The 18,925-nt window shown below is 41.0% G+C and overlaps 1 long non-coding RNA gene across 1 annotated transcript; it reads right to left on the bottom strand.

The window, feature by feature from the left end:
• Positions 1-1,479: 1,479 nt before the first annotated feature.
• LOC126957157 (uncharacterized) lies at positions 1,480-18,877 on the bottom strand. The gene is made up of 5 exons (XR_007726673.1): positions 18,758-18,877; positions 17,388-17,431; positions 15,406-15,533; positions 11,942-14,626; positions 1,480-1,599 (listed from the first exon to the last, which is right to left on the bottom strand). It is a non-coding gene; the product is annotated as an uncharacterized LOC126957157 (long non-coding RNA).
• Positions 18,878-18,925: the final 48 nt, after the last annotated feature.

An 18,925-nucleotide genomic window follows, 5' to 3' on the forward strand; every position in this document is an offset into this window, starting at 1 on the left:
AAGATACAAAGATAGCAATAAGCATGTGAAAAAATGCTCAACATCATTAGTCATTAGGGAAGTGCAAATTAAAGTTGCAATGAGATACCACTGCACACTTATTAGAATAGCTAAAGTTAATAAGACTGACCACACCCAAATGATGAGGATATGGAAGAACTGAAACTTTCATACACTGTTGTGTATGAATAAAATTTGGTACATCCACTTTAGGGAAGAGTTTAGCAGTTTCTTAAGAAGTAATTGTATACTAACAGATATTTCCACACCCATGTTTATAGCAACACTATTCACAATAGCCAAGAAGTGAAGCATCCTAAATGTCCACGGATGGGTAGATGGATAAACGAAATGTGATATAAACAGACAATGGAATATTATTCAACTTTATAAGAAAGGAAATTCTGTCACATGTTACGACATGAATGAACCTTGAGAACATTATACTAAGTGAAATAAGCCAGTCACAAAAAGACAGATACTGTGATTCCACTTATATGAGGTATGTAAAGTTGTCAAATTCATAGAAACAGAGTAGAATAGTAGTTACCAGGGGATGGGGAGGAGGAGGAAAAGGAGAGATGCTGCTTAATGGCTATAGAGTACCTGATTTGCAAGATGAGAAATCTGAATATCTATTATATGTCACAACAATGTGAATATACTTAACACTTCTGAACTATACACTTCAAAATGGCTAAAATAGCAAACTTATATATTTTTTGTCACAATAAAAATGCAAAAAAAGGTTAAACATATACTTACTATATGACAAAGCCATTCCACTCCCGTGAGAAATGACAGCATGTTCATATAAAGACTTGTACACAAATGTTCACACAAGTCTTACTTGTAATAGCCAAAAGCTAGAAGCAACCCAAATGTCTATGAACAGATGGATGCATTAACAACTTGTGGTATAATGTATGGGTTTCTTTCTGGACTCTCAATTTTGTTCGTAAGTCTATTCTTATGCCAGTGCCACACTGTCTGGGTGACTACAGCCTTGTAGTAAGTTTTGAAGTCTGGAAGTGTGAGTCCTCCAGCTTTGTTCTTCTTTTTCAAGATTGTTACCTATTCCAGGATTGCATTAAATCTATACATCAATATATCACTAAAGAAAGAAATCCAATAGTATCTCCCAGGAACCTCTCTAAGTATTAAATAAGCTCTTTTACATTGAATCACTCTATTAATATGAGCCATTTTCTTTTTACTTTGTCCCTAAATGGAATTGAAAATGACAAAGCCCCAACTTCCAGATAATCCCCCTCATGGACTTAAAGAACTTTCTTAAATTGACTTTTATCTCTCTGGTTTCGGATGATTTATCTCTATTATTTTCCTATTTCATTAAAAACCTAGTCTTTGACGTTTAGTCATCTTTGGGTTTTCCTTGTGTATTTGTTCTTTCTCACGCTGCTATAAAGAAATACCTGAGACAGAGTAATTTATAAAGAAAAGAGGTTTAATTGGCTCGCTGCTCCACAGGCTGCACAGGAACCATGGCAGAATCTGCTTCCAGGGAGGCCTTGGGGAGTTTTTACTCATGGCAGAAGGCAAAGTGGGAGCAGGCTTCTTACATGGCAGTAGCAGGTCCTAGACAGGGGTGGGGGGTACACACTTTTAAACAACCACATCTCGTGATAACTCACTCATTCACTACCATGAGATCAGCACAGGGAGGATGGTGCTACCTTATTCATGAGAACACTGCCCCCATGATCCAGTCACCTCCCACCAGGCCTCACCTCCAATGATGGGGATTACAACTGAACATGAGATTTGGGTGGGGACACAGATCCAAACCATACCACCTTGGAATTGGTCAGAAAACAACATGTTAATAAAGAACACGTTAAAACAGACCTCTGAAGCCCAACACCAGAGTTTCTTCTTTGTAGCTGTGTTGCCTTGATTTGAAGCCTTTAAAGATAAGGATAATCTGAGAAGAGCTCTAGCAAATCCAGCTCAGATCTTGCAATGTTACTAAAGAACATCCGGAGAATACTAAACTGATGTCTGCCAATCCTGGCCCTGTCCAGGCTTGTTTCATCTTTCTGGAGAAGCCTTTTGACAGCTTTGGGCCATGAAAGTCACTGGGCTGTAAAGGGAGTTGGTGAGACAAGGAGATCAGCACTAATGGGGACATTCTCTTAAAGTTTTTGTTCTTCCTTTATCCACAAAGCTGCAGTGTCCTTACTATCTGTCCTGTGTGAACAGAAACCACAGAACAAAGCAGGCTGCCTAACCAGGAGGCTGGAGTAGCAGAGGGGCAAGCCCAGAGCTGACACACTGAAGGGAGCTGCATGGACAGAAAATAAGCCCTTGTGAAGCAAGAATACCACCCCTGCCTCTGCTATGTGGGATTTCAACTCAAGCCATGAGGCAATTGTGCAGAAATGAGAGGGCTTGTTGTTGGCTAGAAGACACCAAAAATAGAAGATTCAAGAATGCTAATGTGCAAAGCATGATGATGAAGTCCGAAACATTTAAAAAGAGGCCCTTCACATAGTCAGGGTCAAGAAAGAACTCACCCACACTCAGCCTTTCAGTACCATTGTCTAGAACAGCTGCAGCAGGAACATTAACTGCAAGCAGCTCTGACTTTGGGAGCGTTTCCACCTAAGCCATTGTTTCACCTGAAGGTCCTCAACCTCCCCAACCCAGAATTGCACCATCCCTTGCTCAACCTTCATCTTAGCCTTAAGGAGATGAACTGCAGTCTGGGATGTGGCCTGACAGCTTTGCTTGGGAAGATGCACTCAGAGCCCACTGAAACCTGGGATCCCTTCTTTCCCTGCAGGGATTTGCCAGGCTTCCATGGTCCTACCACACTGTAGGCAGACCCTGAGCTAGTCTGAGGTGGCATGTTGCCTCTACTCTGGATCAGCAGGCCCTGAGCAAAACTTGGAAGTTTAATTTCAGTGCCCGTCCTGCTGCCCAGCTACTTCCCCCTTTAAGGCCTCAATTTCCTCAATGAAGACCTTAGCCTAAGTCAGTTGTAAAGTGCTTGGCTCATCATGTGTTCTGTGATATTTGTGAAGTGCCAGGCTTGGCAATTAGTGCCAGGCTATTGCCTGGCTGCCCCAATCAGCTTGATTTACACCCTAAGCTTCTGACCCACTTTCCCTTCAAAACATATTCCTCTTGTGGGCCTTTCTTTCAGAGTCTTACTCAAACTATTCCAGTTACTTATTACCAATGCCTTCTTCATCCTGTCAATGGGTTATCCAGGCAAGAAGTAGATCAGAATATAGGAAATATCACTCTTTTGACAAGTATGTAGCTGAAATCCATGCACCTACATTATGATAACAGTGCTTCACTGAGAGAGTAGGCCTAACCTAAAAATACCTACAAAATCCAGGGAGACTGTCTTCGGTATTTGTCATGGACCTTCAAGACACTGAATCCCAAATTTCAATAATGGCTTCTTAAACAGGGAGAACTGTTCTAAGGTGACCTAGGAATGCCAGCCATACAAATGTGCTCAAGACACAGAAAAGACATTAAAATGGATTTTCCACTACCGAAATTCTGTGTTCTGCAATGTTAGGTGTGCCCTTTTAGTCCAAGAACTAACACTGCAGACTGCAACTAGAATGTGGTCCCTGGTCATGTCACTTCCAAGAAATATCAGATTTAAGAACTAAGCAGTACATGTAAGCTGAGAAGGGATTAAGGGTAAGGGATGACGGAAGGAGAGTATATAAGGCACGTCATCTCCTGTACCTTCGTGCGAGAAAGAACTTGCTGTTCCCCATTTCATTAATCTAATTAACAAATATTTCTAAGAGCCTTCCAAATGCCAGTCTCTGTTCTAAGCACTGAGAATACAACAGCAAAAAAGGAATCAAAAATCCTTTCCCTTATTGATCAAGCATTCTAAAATAAACACAACACATAAATAAATACACAGCATGCTGGAAGTACCATGGAGGATATAAGGCAGAGGTGGGGAGATAACGAATGAGGGGAGCATCACCATTTTAAGTAGGGATGTCAGGGTAGGCCTGATTGGAAGGGGGACAGTGGAGTAAATCCCCAAGGGAAGGAGGGAGTAAGTTGTGTTGTGGGGACATTTGGGAGGAAGAGCTTCAGACAGAGGAATGTGCAAAGGCCCTGAGGCAAGAGCATGACCATATTTTTGGATCAGCAAGGAGGTGGCCAGGATGTGGCACATGTGGTCAAGGGGGAACCTAGTAGTAGATGAAGACAGAGAAATAATGAAGAGTCAGTTTGCAGAGTTTTAAAAGCCTTTGAAGGTGCCTGATTTCTGGTGAGTGAAATGGGGGACCCCTGGGGGTTTAAAGCGGAGGAGTGACCTGTTCTGACTTACATATTAACAAGCTTAAACACCCAAAAGTGGGATACTTGCTATATTCTTGCCTTTGGCTGCAGTGCAATAATTGACTAAAGTGGGCAGGGGCAGAAAACCCAACAGTGAGGCTGTTGCAATACTGCAGGTCTGCCCTGCTAGCAGCTTGGACCAGAACTAGAGCAGTGGAGGTGGCCAGAAGCAGTTAGATGTGGGATATAATTTAAAGGGGAGTAGCTGGGTGAAAGAGATGTTAACAAGAGAAAACCTGGCATTAGAACATTGAGAGCAGCCTCCATGACCACTTTAGCTATTCTCTGAGGGTGGGAGAATTATGCACATGTGTTATGGAACTGAATGTTATGTGTTTAAATCCAAACCCCCAAAGTGATGGTATTAAGATGTCGGGCCTTCAGCAAGTAATTAGGTCATGAGGGTGGAGCCCTCAAGTGTGGAGTTAGTGCCCTTGTAAAAGAGATCCCAGAGAGCTCTCACACCCTCTTTCTGCCATGTGAAAATATAAGAAGTCAGCAGTCTGTAACCCAGGAGAGGTCTCTTACTAGAACTCCATCATGCTAGCACCCTCATCTCAGAGATCTAGCCACCAGAATGATGAGACAGGAATGTTAATAATTTAAGCCATCTAGTCTACGGTAATTTGTTGTGACAGCTCAAATGGACTAAGACACCAAAAGAAGAGCACTTACTGATTTCCCACAAAGCAGAGGAAATTATCTAAAAAAAAAAAAAAAGTGCACCATCAGGCCAGGTGTGATGGCACACGCCTGTAATCCCAGCACTTTGAGAGGCCAAGGTGGGTGGATCACTTGAGGTCAGGAGTTCAAGACCAGCCTGGCTAACATGGTGAAACCCGTCTCTACTAAAAATACAAAATTAGCCGGGTGTGGCGGTGGGTGCGTGTACTCTTAGCTACTTGGGAGACTGAGGCAGGAGAATCACTTGAACCCGGAAGGCAGAGGTTGAGCCAAGATCACACCATTGCATTCCAGCCTGGAATTCCAGGCTCACTCAACAAGAATGAGACTCCATCTCAAAAAAAAAAAAAGAAAGAAAGAAAATGCACCATCAAACAGAGGTGCCACTGCAGTGCTAATGATGGCACGTGTATTAATAGATAACAAAAGAAATAGATTTCTGTTTCCCTGGATAGACACAGATTCATTTTGCTGTTTTTGCACATATATCTACTGTGTTTGAGACTAAATTATTCACACTTTGGGACCCCTCAGAAAGACTGCCAATGACTATGATTCCACCTTTATTTTATGGGTTTTCAGAAACAAAGCTAAGATCCTCTGGGGACAGGATGCTGAAACTATCACACAAAAATGTGTTTATCCTGAACAGTTACCCTCATTGGTAATAAAAGACATTTTAAAATGTCATGTTAGCAAAAAATGCAAGACTTAACTTTCATGTTACTAAAAACTTACACAAAAGAATGGTTTTTATTATACTTTTTTGCATCTTCCAAGGAGCAGGGGCCACATCTCAGTAATCATTTTAACCCTTACAACTCTTGAACAGGGCTTTCTTTGTCCACAGTAAAATTATGTTTGGGGCCCAGGTTGATTGGTGGTCACCACTCCATTCCCTTAGTTCCAAACACTACCTGTCTATCTTCAGCTTTCGTCCTCATCTTCCAATAGCTAATAGTATGGGGGAATTCATGGAACAGGGGATACACACATTTTGTTTCTGAATTAAGGCAACTTTATGGTCTTTCCAGAGGTTATTTTTCCCTACACCATATTTATGTTTTCCTCTTTTGCTGATGATGAAAAAAAAAAAAATGTTGCTTGCCAGGAAATGCTTGTCTTCTCATATGCCTTATGGTAGTTGTAATGAAAATAGAAATTAGAATGACCTTAAATCCCTGTACCATATTGTATCTTTACTTCAACTACATATGCAATCAGGGGCTAGGGCAGACGGAGGGGAAAGTGGTTAGAGTGATGTGAATTTGGGGTAGACTTTCCAATATAAACACCTTTTGGATTTCTTCTACCACTGACATGAATTATTTGAAATAATTACTGTTATAACACATTTTTATTTGACCAGGCTACATAGGAGAGATTTATTTTCAAATTGAGATAGAAATGTGGGGCCATAAACAAACCTTAGAAGTGTTTGGTGCCCTTCAGAACATTGCTGATGCCACCTCTTCGAACTCATATGGCCAAATACAGCAAGTCCTCGGATAACATCATTTTGTTCAATGTCATTTTGTTATAATGTTGATGAGAAAAAAAATCAATTCTCAGACAGGGCCACTGTTTGTGTGGAGTTTGCACGTTCTCTCCATTTCTGGAGCAAGTTTTTTCTGAGTCTTCCAGTTTCCTCCCAATCCCAAAGATGTGCCCGTGAGGTCAACTGGGAGTGAGTGTGGGTGCATGTGAGTGTGCTCTGCGATGAATGGCAGCCTGTCTAGGGCCGGTTCCTTCCTTGCACCCTGAGTTGCCGAGACAGGCTCTGGCCAACCTTGACCCTGAACTGGAATTAGCAGGCAAATAATTAACTTACTTGTTTTTATTAATCCTTCTTAAATGTTTGAATAGCTCACATTTATTTTAATATTTAATATTAGAAATATTTCGGGTCTTTATTTAGAAGTTTAGGGATGTTTTTGTGACCAGAAATGACCAGAACTTAACTCTTGCTTACATCAACGAGGCTATGGTAAAATTGGTTTCATTATACCTAAGTTCTCCTGAAGTCACAATTTCCAAGAACATATTGATAATGTAGTCACAGTTTCCAAGAACATATTGATAATGTTAAGTGAGGACTTACTGTATATATTGAATTCATATAGTTAATATATTTCAGAGAATCTTGCCCTCATATATACCCATATACAAGCATTGACGTCTAATCAGTTGCCTTAAGGCAAGAATGGGATATCTATGGAGCTGCTTTCAATGGAAAATATTTGCAAAATAACTTTGCTTTGGAAGTAGGAGAAAGAGAAGTAATCATTTTCTTTTATTTAGTAAACATTGGGGTACCTATGATGAAACAGATACAATGTTGGGATGAAAAAATAATAAATAAGACATGATTCCTGCCTTGAAGAACTGTTACCTGAGTTGGTCTTGGAAGATAGGTAGGAACTAACAGCAAGCAAGGAAGAAAGAGTATTCCAGATGGAGGAAATATCATTTTCAATGGTACAGGAAATGGTGAGCAATGGGGGAAGGTCTCCTTATTCAACAAATGTTGCTGGGATAACTGGCTAGCCATATGCAGAATGAAACTAGACCCCTTCCTTATACCATATAAAAAAGTCAACTCAAGATGGATTAAAGACTTGAATGTAAAACCCAAAACATAAAAATCCTGGAAGACAACCTAGGCAATACCATCTTGGACATAGGAACAGGCAAAGATTTCATGATGAAGATGCCAAAATCAATCACAACAAAAGCAAAAATTGACAAATGGCATCTAATTAACTTAAGAGCTTCTGCACAGCAAAAGAAACTATCAACAGAGTAAACAGAAAACCCACAGAGCAGAGAAAATTTTTGCAAACTATGTATCAAAGGTCTAATATCCAACATCTATAAGGAACTTAAACAAATTTACAAGAGAAAAACAAACAAAAATTAAAAAGTGGGCAAAGGACATGAACAGACACTTTTCTAGAGAAGACAGGCTGGGCGCGGTGACTCACACCTGTAATCCCAGCACTTTGGGAGGCCAAGGTGGGGAGATTACTTGAGATCAGGAGTTCAAGACCAACCTGGCCAACATGATGAAACCCCATCTCTGCTAAAAATACAAAAATTAGCCAGGTTTGATGGCACTCGCCTATAGTCTCGGCTACTCAGGAGCCTGAGGCACAAGAATCCCTTGAACCCAGGAGACAGAGGTTGCAGCCAGCCGAGATCCCACCATTGCACCCCAGCGTGGGTGACAGAATGACACTCCGTCTCAAAATAAATAAATAAACATGAAGTTAAAAAAATAAAGACATACATGTGGCCAAATATAATGTATATGAAAAAAACTCAATATCACTGATCATTAGAGAAATGCAAATCAAAACCACAATGAGATATCATCTCACACCAGTCAGAATGGCTATTAAAAAGTCAAAAAATGGCTGGGCACAGTGGCTCCACCTGTAATCCCAGCACTTTAGGAGGCCGAGGTGGGCGATCACCTGAGGTCAGCCTGGCCAACATGGTGAAACCCCATCTCTACTAAAAATACAAAAAAAATTAATCAGGCATGGTGGTGGGCACCTGTAATCCCAGCTACTTGGTAGACTGAGGCAGGATAATTGCTTGAACCCGGGAGTTGGAGGTTGCAATGAGCCAAGACTGAGCCAATGCACTCCATCCTGGGAAACAAGAATGAAACTCTGTCTCAAAAACAAATAAATAAATAAACAGTCAAAAAATAAAAGATGCTGGCCAGGTTGTGGAGAAATAAGAACCCTTATACACTTATACCCTTATACCCTTATACACTTTTGAGGGGAGTGTAAATTAGTTCAGTCATTGTGGAAAGCAATGTAGCAATTCCTCAAAAAGCTAAAAACAGAACTACCTTTCAACCCAGCAATCCCATTACTGGGTATATACCCAGAGGAATATAAGTCATTCTACCATAAAGACGCATGCACTTGTATGTTTGTTGCAGCTCTATTCACAATAGTGAAGACATGGAATCAACCTAAATGCTCATGAATGACCGATTGGATTTAAAGACTGTGGTACATATACACCATGGAATATTATGCAATCATAAAAAAAGAGATGTCTTTCATGGGAACCTGGATGAAGCTGGAGGCCATTATCCTTATCAACTAATGCAGGAACAGAAAACCAAATACCACATGTTCTCACTTGTAAGTAGGAGCTGCATAATGAGAACTCATGAACACAAAGAAGGAAACAATAGACACTGGGACCTACTTGAGGGTGGAGGGTGGGAGGAAGGAGAGGGGCAGAAAAAATAACTATTGGGTACTAGCCTTAGTAGCTGGGTGATAATCTGTACAACAAACCCCAGTGACACAAGCTTACTTACATTACAAACCTTCACATGTACCATCAAACCTAAAATAAAAGTTAAATATAAAAGAAAATGTGATATATATACACAACGGAATACCGTTCAGCCAGAAAAAAACAATGAAATTCTGCCAATTGCAGCAACACGGAGGACATGATGTTAAATAAAATAAGAGAAGCACAGAATGATAAATACCACATGTTCTCACTCATGAGGGAGCTAAGAAAAGGTAGAGTACAATCGTGGGTGTTAGAGGCGGGGAAGGGTGGCAGGGCGGGGTGGATGGGGAGATGCTGATTAACAATTGCGGAATCATCGTTGGATAGGAGGAATGAGTTCAGGAGTTCTGCAGCATCGCAGGGCGGATATGCTTAACCAGAATTTAGTGTACATTTTGTAAAAGCTAGAAAAGAGGATTTTTAATTTTCACAACACAAAGAAATGATCCATGTTTGAAGTGATGGATGTGCTAATTCCCCTGAATTCATTATTATATGTGGTATACACATATGGAAATACTACTCTGCATCCCACAAAATATGTACAATCATTATGTGTCAACTAAAAATTAAAGAAAAAAGTGGAAACAACCCAAATGTCTATCAACTGATGAAAGATAAAATGTGTTATATCCACACTATTAATGGGTAATATGAAAAAGTACTGATGCATGCTACTATATGGATGAAATTTGAAAACATTATCCTAAGCAAAAGACAGACCCAAAAGGCCACAGCTATATGATTCTGTCTATATCAAAAGTCCACAATAGGCAAATACATAGAAACAGAAAGTAGATTAGCGGTTGCCCAGGAAGGGCTGAGGGTTGGACAGGCATCAGGAATGACTGCTAATGGAAACGGCTTTTATTCTGGGGGTGATGAAAATGTTCTGGAATTAGATTGTAGTGGTAGTTACACCACAAATATACTAAAAACTATGGAATTATACACTTTAAATTGGTGAGTTTTATGGTATGTGAATTATATCTCAATTAAAATGTTTTTAAAAGTTGAAAATATAAAAGAAACAGCACAGATATCGTTGTGAAAGGCATTCTGAAGCAGTCAAGTGCTAAGCAAATGGTACTCATCACTGCTAGCCAAAGTTTAAAAATTTGTGTATGAAACTGGTGAAATGGTGGGATTTTTCAGATCCCTTCTAATTATTGGTGTAATACAAAAGGTATTCATCCATCTCCACTGGTGTCAGCAGTCACTCCTCACATCACAGGCAAATTCTCAATTTCCCAGATGACAAAACCAAAAATCCCAAGCAGTTTTACAGGAGGACCCTCTGGCTGTTTTATGAAGTACAAGTCCCACTCGTATTCTGATTTCTCTGTTCTTTCTGCTCCTCCTTTAGCCCCAAAGGGAGAAAACTGATGCTAATAACAAACAACCCATTCGTGGCTATTCATGAATCTTGGTTGTTACAATCACGTGAGACTTGAGGTATCCTATATTTTGGAGTTACTTGGAAACATTTTTTAAAAGACAAACAAAAGCAAAGTCTGAACCCTGGGTCCTGTTTTCAGCAGCAGTAAATAATTCCCCGTATTCTCTATACTCTCTTCTGCACCGGGCCCTTTACTCGTATAGTCTAACCACATCTCAAAGGAGGTGCCTAAGCATTGAGTGATTCCTGTAAATCAAGTGAACTTGCTTTAGAAAATGGCATAATCTCTTTCTAGAAACTATTCCTCACAGCCCTTTGGGGAATAATCCATTCATGAAACTGAAATATTGTTGGGCTTATTTTGTATCTGTTGCTCCTCTTGGCTGTATCTGAGAGTTGGCTCTTGCTCTTGCTCTCTCTTTCTCCCTCCTCTCTCTCTCTCTCTCTCTCTCTTTCTTTCTCTCCCCCGCCCCCCCTTTCTCTCCTCTCTATTTTTCTCCCTCCTCTTCCCAACCAAACGATCTTGAGAAGCAAAGATTTATTGCCTGGAACCGAGAGCCACTGCTCACTCAGCCAACAAAATCTGGTCTCCAGTTAAGGCTGAGGGCAACTGGCTGTGAGTGCCTCAACCTGCTGAACCTGCAAAAGTCCCCACCTCCCACACTACAGCCAGCTCATGGAAAATTCCTGGACACAGAAGGGTCAGCCCACGGACAAGGAGTCAGCCAACCATGCTCCCCTGGGCACAAGGACCTTGGCACCTTTCCAACCACTGTCATTAAAAGTGGGGGCTTTTATGTTAGTTTTTCTTAAGTTCACGTTTCGGGCAACTCTTTATTATGATGGTGATTATTTTTTCTCCAAGGCCAGGCCTCCACCCTCACAACTTTGGTGGAATGTGTTAATAATTTGCTCTAGGGAGATGAAAGCCTCTTTGATACAAGGAGAATAAACACATGGAACGCTGCTCAAAGGTCTAATTTTCACAATAGGAGTGTGGTTTTCTGGACTGAGAGTCGAATGGGGAGAGCAGTCTCATTCCTGAGTCACTTTCCACCCTGGTGTCCCTCCTCTGCCTCTGCAGCTCCTCCTCACTTGCCCTGCTGAGGGCAATGCCTGCCTCTCCTCTGGGTCGCTCCAGACAGCTGGTGGCCAAGAAAGGCCGTCACTCACCATCGTGGTGAACACTGAAGTCCTGAAACTGACCCGAAGGGCATTTTCCTTCTGGATGGTGTTGCTTTGTGTGGGCTGAGGATCTTTATAGGTGCCAGGCAAAGACCTGCTTGGTGAAACCAGAACATATTAAAGCAGAGAAGACATCATTGAATCCAACCTCTTCCTTTTATAGATGAGGTTCCAGAAGGTTTTCCAAATCCCAGCGCAGCCTGTTCTCAAGCCCCTGTGCTGCCACATTCTCCTGGTCCCCAAGAATTGAAAGAAGTAAAACTCAGAAATGAAAGAAACCTGTTTTCAGAACTGCTTTAATTTTCTTTCTGCACCTACTCTCATTTTGGGGTGCCTCTCCCTACCAGACTCCATTCTTAGTCCCCTTTGCACTTGAGGCTTGTTCAAGCTTCATTTTAATATTCATTCGTTGATAGATTTGGTTACTTCAGAAGAACTGGTTTGGGGGCAATTCATGGTCTGGTTTGGTAGAAGAGGCCCAGTTAGGGTGTCCAAAGATCAAGGTCCAGCGCCCATCAATTAGACTTGACCCCTGAAGCTGCTTCTCCCTCCCTCTGCGCTACCTGCCCAAACCAAAAAATGGGACTAAAACCTGCTCTACTCAAGTTCTGGAATGGTAGAGACATAAGTAAACAATAGATACTAAAGCCATTACTTTTGTAAGTGGATGAGAAAGAGTCCTACATATTTGAAATGGTATAGTTTTCATCTAATAATCTTATGGATTTGTAAACAATGGATAAATATTCCTACTTACAGTGGCTATTCTATTAACATAGACTCGTACTTACTTACTCCTACTTTAAACTTCTTTCATGCAACATAAATTCAAGGGCTTTGTTTGCATTATCATAATTTTCTCTGTATGCATTTGCAAGATTCTTTTTTGTGAGGTACCCAAATCTTCACTTTCAGGCATGTCATCTAAAGATCATTCCATCATTTATTTTGCAAAACTTGAAATGTGACAGTAGTGTTCTTTTCATCCAAATTGTGTAGCTTTGATCTTCATTATATCAGCATTCAAAATACATAGACTTTTTTCTATCATCAAAGTCATAAAACATGTTTTGGCCCAGACACCTCAAGAGATGGAGATTGGTTCCTAGGTCAGATTCCTCCTTTGCAACAATGTGTCTGAGTAGCCCCAGGCCACATTCCTCAGACACCTCCTCCTCCTCCTCAGCTCCTCTTCTCATCCACCTGCCTCCACTCAGTACGTACAGTCTTTCTAGAACACACAGTTCAAAGATTACTTGAGAAAAGTCCTTCTTATTGGTAAATTGTCTAATTCCTTCAGATTTCATTTCATCTCGAAAATGGCATTATTTGTGTTTCTAAACTGACACTCTTTCCAAAATTGAAATGTCCTTGAGAAAAACTAGCAGTATTTTTAATCCACTGGGAATTAGTGGCATCTTGCCCTTTAATACTTGGCAGTTATGACAGTTGGAAACTTCTCCCGGAAACTTCTTACTGAAATCAGCTCCTTGGTCATTTATGTTCAATGAATTATTAATATTCTTAGATTCTACTGTAAAATCATACTCTGGCTGCATGTCCTTTGGGAGGAAGCTTCCTTCCCCAGTTATCCCCATAGAGAGATGCCCCACAACATGCTCTTCTGGGAAGGCACCATCCGGTCTGCATTTGGATGTCTAAAAAGAACACCCTAAAGACAGACTGGTGACCTCTTCTAGCTGCAGGATCTCCATTCAGGTTCTGGGAAAACCAGTCTTCTTCTTTTTTTTGTGTGTGTGTGTGTGTGTGTGTGTGTGTGTGTGTGTGTGTCATCCCTACCTCTAACTGTCCACTCCAGTTTGATGAGCATCAAACTATGAATTAGCATGTGATTAGTTAGTGCTTTTCCGCAGAAACAGAGAAATCACACTGACCTCAAAGGAGGCTGTGTGAATTTATTCTTGCTTTGTATCTTGCTGAAAAGAATCAAAGCATTCTGTAAAATGTTAACACGGCTCAGCATTTGGGATTTACAACTGTTTACCCAGCACTGTTGCTGCCACTGCTAATATGTCTTGTCACTTGCCCAAGTCTTGTCCTTGTCTTGCTTTCCTCTGACCCCATACAGTATGGGAACATAAATATGATTTCTCTAATAATGGTTCCTTTGTGTTTATATCATTACTTTTCACCCAGAGATACTTAAGTGCACAAACTTGCAAAGCCAGGGGCTCAATTACACCAGTAACTCAGTCCTGCTGGCTTCTGGAACATGGTATCACAGGCTAGTAAATTCACTGATAGCAGAATATATTTTCCACATGTAGCATTGCAAGAGTTAAGTGATTGGTCTGAGACCAGGAAGGTAGTAAAATGTGGCAGAATTCAACCTGTTTCACAACAGGCTCTGTCTGTGAAGTTACCTCTGGATGTCATCCCCTGTTAAGCACCAGATGAAATAGTTGTTGATACTATTAATTGATAACTGACTGGGACTTTCCACTTCAAGGAAATGGCAAAACAATAAGCATTCCAATGAGCTGTGTGAGCTGTATTTTCTCCTGAGTCAAATCAACTCTAGGGTTATCCCTTTGAGACAAAGTGCCTTCACCTGTTCAATATGCATTTATTAAATATCCGCTATTTGTCATTCTGCAGGGACTTATATGTAGCAAAACAAAATTACCTCCATGTAAGAAACTGGTTTTGTCACTGGAAAGAGAAGATATACATATATGTAAATAATAAATAATAGTTCAGGCAGTATACAATTAAATGCCAAAAGTAATGATTCACATAATGAGTGTTGTAGGGTTCCCAAGAAAGGGAAATGAGTGGGAGCTGAAAAGGTCTGGAAGATTCATGGAAGAGGGAACTAGGATCTGGGATTTAAAGAATGATTAAGGCCTGCACAGTGAGCTGGGGAACAAGATGGGCATGCTAGCCAGGAAGCGCTACCGTACATGGCATGTCTTTAAAATAGGTTAACAAATTTGGAAAACTTAAGCTGACGAAGGCAAAAGAAACCTGTAAAACTGAGAATCAAAAGCAAAACCCTTTGCCTTGGTAATAGGAAAAGCTAAAGCTGTCAGTGTTTGTCTGGAAACACCGGGGTTCTGAGAGTTCAGACATTTTTCTAAATGTATTTTAGTGTATTTCTACTTCATCCCAGGTGAGTGATTTGGCCAAACCAAGTGAAGAGCATTAGTGGTTTTGCTGTCTCTTTGCTGGATTGCATATATTTTGAATTGATTATCCAATTTGAAATTTGTAAAACATTCCCAGAGAGATGCCTTATTAAAGTACTGGAAAACCTTTGGTAAAGAGCAGGTAGTGTCTAATGACACTTTTCTTTATCAAAAACTTTATACCTATAGATGGATAAAAATAAGACAGGCAGTAGAGAGAAGTGCTTCAGGATATTAGATAAGAAAATTGACACTTAACCAACTGATATAAAGATAACTATACCAGAAAATATTAAAATATACCGTCATGGATCTTGAAGCAGAGAGGAAGGAGGGGAGACGCTGGCTTGCAGTAGGCCCTGAGAAGATGAGGTGATGAAGGTTTCTCCCGTATCCTCCACCAGTGGCTCTGAGCCACAAGAACATAGAACCTAGAGAACAGAAAGCCCAAACACTGAACTTCAGAGATACCAGAAAGTTCTCTAAAAGTGTCATCTTCAAAAGAAGCTTGAAGATAGCATGGTGGAATGGAAAAAGAAAAAAAAAACACATGCATAGGCTTTGGAACTATTAATACATGGCCTTGAATCATGGCTTAAATACTTACTTCTTCAGTGAGCCTCAGTTCCCTCATCTTTAAAATGGGGATAATATTAGTATGGTTGTTGCAAAGAATGAATATGATCGTGTAAAGCATTTAGTAGAGAATATTGAGTACTTAATGTAAGTAAGCTTAGCAGATGCTTGCTGCGAGTAATGATGGGGATGGTGATGGTGGTGGAGAGTGTGCCTGACCGTCCTTTTGCAAATCACATTTTGGGAGGTGGGTGGCTGCGTTCAGAAAGCATGGGTTAAGGTCCTCTAGTTTAAGTCTGTCATGAGGAACCAGTGAGAAGTGAGATATTTAATGCTAAGATGTCTGATATCATTGCCAAATACATTTATACTTTGGGATGTTTCCTGCAATTTCATTTTAGTGGGACTCATGTGTGACTGGGTATGTTCCCAATGAAACTATATTTTATTCCTTTCCCCACCAGTTGTACCACATCTCATACACACACACACACACACACACACACACACACACACACACACACACACTTTGCCCTGCATGAAACAAGAAGCAGATGATGCAAAATCCACTCATGCTACAGTCCATAAGCACAGCTAGATAGAATGTTAAGATGTGGCTTCTTTTCCTATAACTAATCTGACAAGATAACTCATTTCTGTTGCACACCTTAAAAAATTTAACATTTAGCCCTATCTGATTTCAGACCTAGCCTTAACTTGTCATTTAAACTATGCCTTTTAGTAACAGTTATTCCTGGGCACAAATTCTCAGCCTTCCAGAAGGCTTCCTCTTTCCTTTCCTGTTCCCACCACTCTCCCTCCCCATCTGTTTTTCCCCCTAAGGTGGTGAATGGAAAAGAGGGAGAGGAGAAGGTGGTTGTGGCTTAAGGTTTCCATGACCTCCTGGGGGTGCAGGGGGAGTCCTCTGGCTGCTGGAATCTATGGCACAGGGATCCTTGCCCAACTGGGGAACTGTGGTGCTAGTGAACTGGTGATCTGGTCTCTCCCTCAGGCTGACCAGGGCCTGGTGGAGACCCAGAGATGCATGAGTACTACTCTACTCTAGATAGGGTGAAGCCTATTACCTACCTTTCCACATAGCCTTACTGTCCTGAGAAGCATGAGGCTTCTCTACTGTATGGGGAGAACCAATATGGTCTTCAGTCTTGGCCTTTGGTTTCTTTTTTTTTTTAACTTTTTTTTGAAACGGAGTCTAGGTCTGTCGCCCAGGCTGGAGTGCAGTGGTGCAATCTCAGCTCACTGCAAGCTCCGCCTCCCAGGTTCACGCCATTCTCCTGCCTCAGCCTCCCAAGTAGCTGGGACTACAGGAGCCCGCCCCCACGCCCGGCCAATTTTTTTTTTTTTTTTTTTTTTTGTATTTTTAGTAGAGACGGAGTTTCACCGTGTTAGCCAGGATGGTCTCGATCTCCTGACCTCGTGATCCGCCCACCTTGGCCTCCCAAAGTGCTGGGATTACAGGCATGAGCCACCGCACCCGGCTGGCCTTTGGTTTCTTGAAGGAGAGATTTAAATTTGCTCTTGAAAATCCTCTCTCAGAACAATAGCCTAATAAATAGGCCCAATATTGAACACCAGAAGCTGAATGTTATCTGGGCTTTTACAATTGACAAATTCCAATTTTTTTTTGTCCAACCCCTCCCATCTCCCCACTCCCCAAGCTCCACCCACATACGGACATGCATACTTACACCACTTGAGCCTGCCTATGTCCAAAGGGAGAAGGTAACAAAGTCTGAAAGCAAGAAAATAGCACGTTCATATTTTCCAGTTTTAAATTACACATGAAAGAAAAGTTAACAAGCCTCCTTCAATTAACCAATTCAGCCCCAGTGATATTTCTGAGATGATGTGAAAACTTGCTCTACATAGTCATCCAAAATACCTATGTGTTTTCTCTAACATGAAAGCAATATAGGAAATTATGCAAACCACTTGGAAAGAAAGAATGTTCCTTCTGCAGAATAGTCCCTTTCCTTTCCAGATCTAGCTTTTACTTGTAGGCCCCTGTTTATGTTTTAAAATGCCCTCACTATTAGCAGCACAATAGCCACCAAGACTTATTTTTAGAAAGAACACCACCACCCTGTATTCCAAGACTCTGCTTTACCAAGGGAGCCTTATCTGTCACATTTCATCTGTTCATGTTCTACAATAAACACCTGATTCATAGCCCTTTGGCAATTACTGTTCTAAAGATGACCACATGGAAAATTTGAATGATTAGTAAATGATTTTCTGAGATAAATAGGCCCCAGCATAAAAACCAATCCAGCCTCAGCCGATTTCTATATACTGAACTGTGTACCCCCAAAATTCATAAACTGAAGCCCTACATCCCAGTGTGACTGTATTCAGAGATAGGGCTTTTAGAAAGTGATTAAGACTGACTGAAGTTGTAAGAGTAGGTTCTAATCTGATAGGACTGGTGGCCTTATAAGAAGAGGAAGAGAGAGAAAGATCTCTACATACATGTATTAAGGAAAGGCCACGTGAGGACATAATGAGAAGGTGGTTGTCTGCAAGCCATGAACGGAGCCCTCTACAGAAACCAAATTGGCCAGCACCCTGATCTTAGGCTTTTTAGCCTCCAGAGCTGTGAGAAACCCAGTCTATTGTATATAGTTATGGTAGCCTGCACTGTCTCACACACCAACCAAGATGAATAGCAACACTACTGGGTAAGACAGCTTTGCTCAACGCCACCTTCAAAGGCAGTTTGAACATCTGAGTAGCATTGTGTGTGTGTGCATGCGTGCGTGTTTGCGTGATGTGTGTGTAGAGAAGAGATTATATTTTACTCTGAAGTATGCCCCTAGATTTGTGAACATGTTCACTGAAAGTAAGCTTTCAGTGGTTTCCACATGTTTATTTTAGTTGATTGAAAGAATAGAGCAGTTTCTTGAATAAAGTGGAGGAATATGTCCTAGCCTAGTATCAGATGTTGCTCACAGCTGTCTCACAAATAATCTCTATGAATTTTGAAAACTTTGTGTTAAAAAATAAAGAATACCGTGAATTACTTGTGCATAAGATGTTAATAGCAGAGAGAATCACTTACTTATTTTAAAAAATCGATGGCAGCCGGATACCGTGGCTCACACCTGTAATCCCAGAACTTTGGTAAGCTGAGGCGGGCAGATCACGAGACCAGGAACTCAAGACTAGCATGGTGAAACCCTGTCTCTGCTAAAAATACAAAAAATTAGCTGGGCACGGTGGTGCACAC

Source organism: Macaca thibetana, chromosome 6, assembly GCF_024542745.1.
Source record: "Macaca thibetana thibetana isolate TM-01 chromosome 6, ASM2454274v1, whole genome shotgun sequence".
NCBI classification, from domain to species: Eukaryota; Metazoa; Chordata; class Mammalia; order Primates; family Cercopithecidae; genus Macaca; species Macaca thibetana.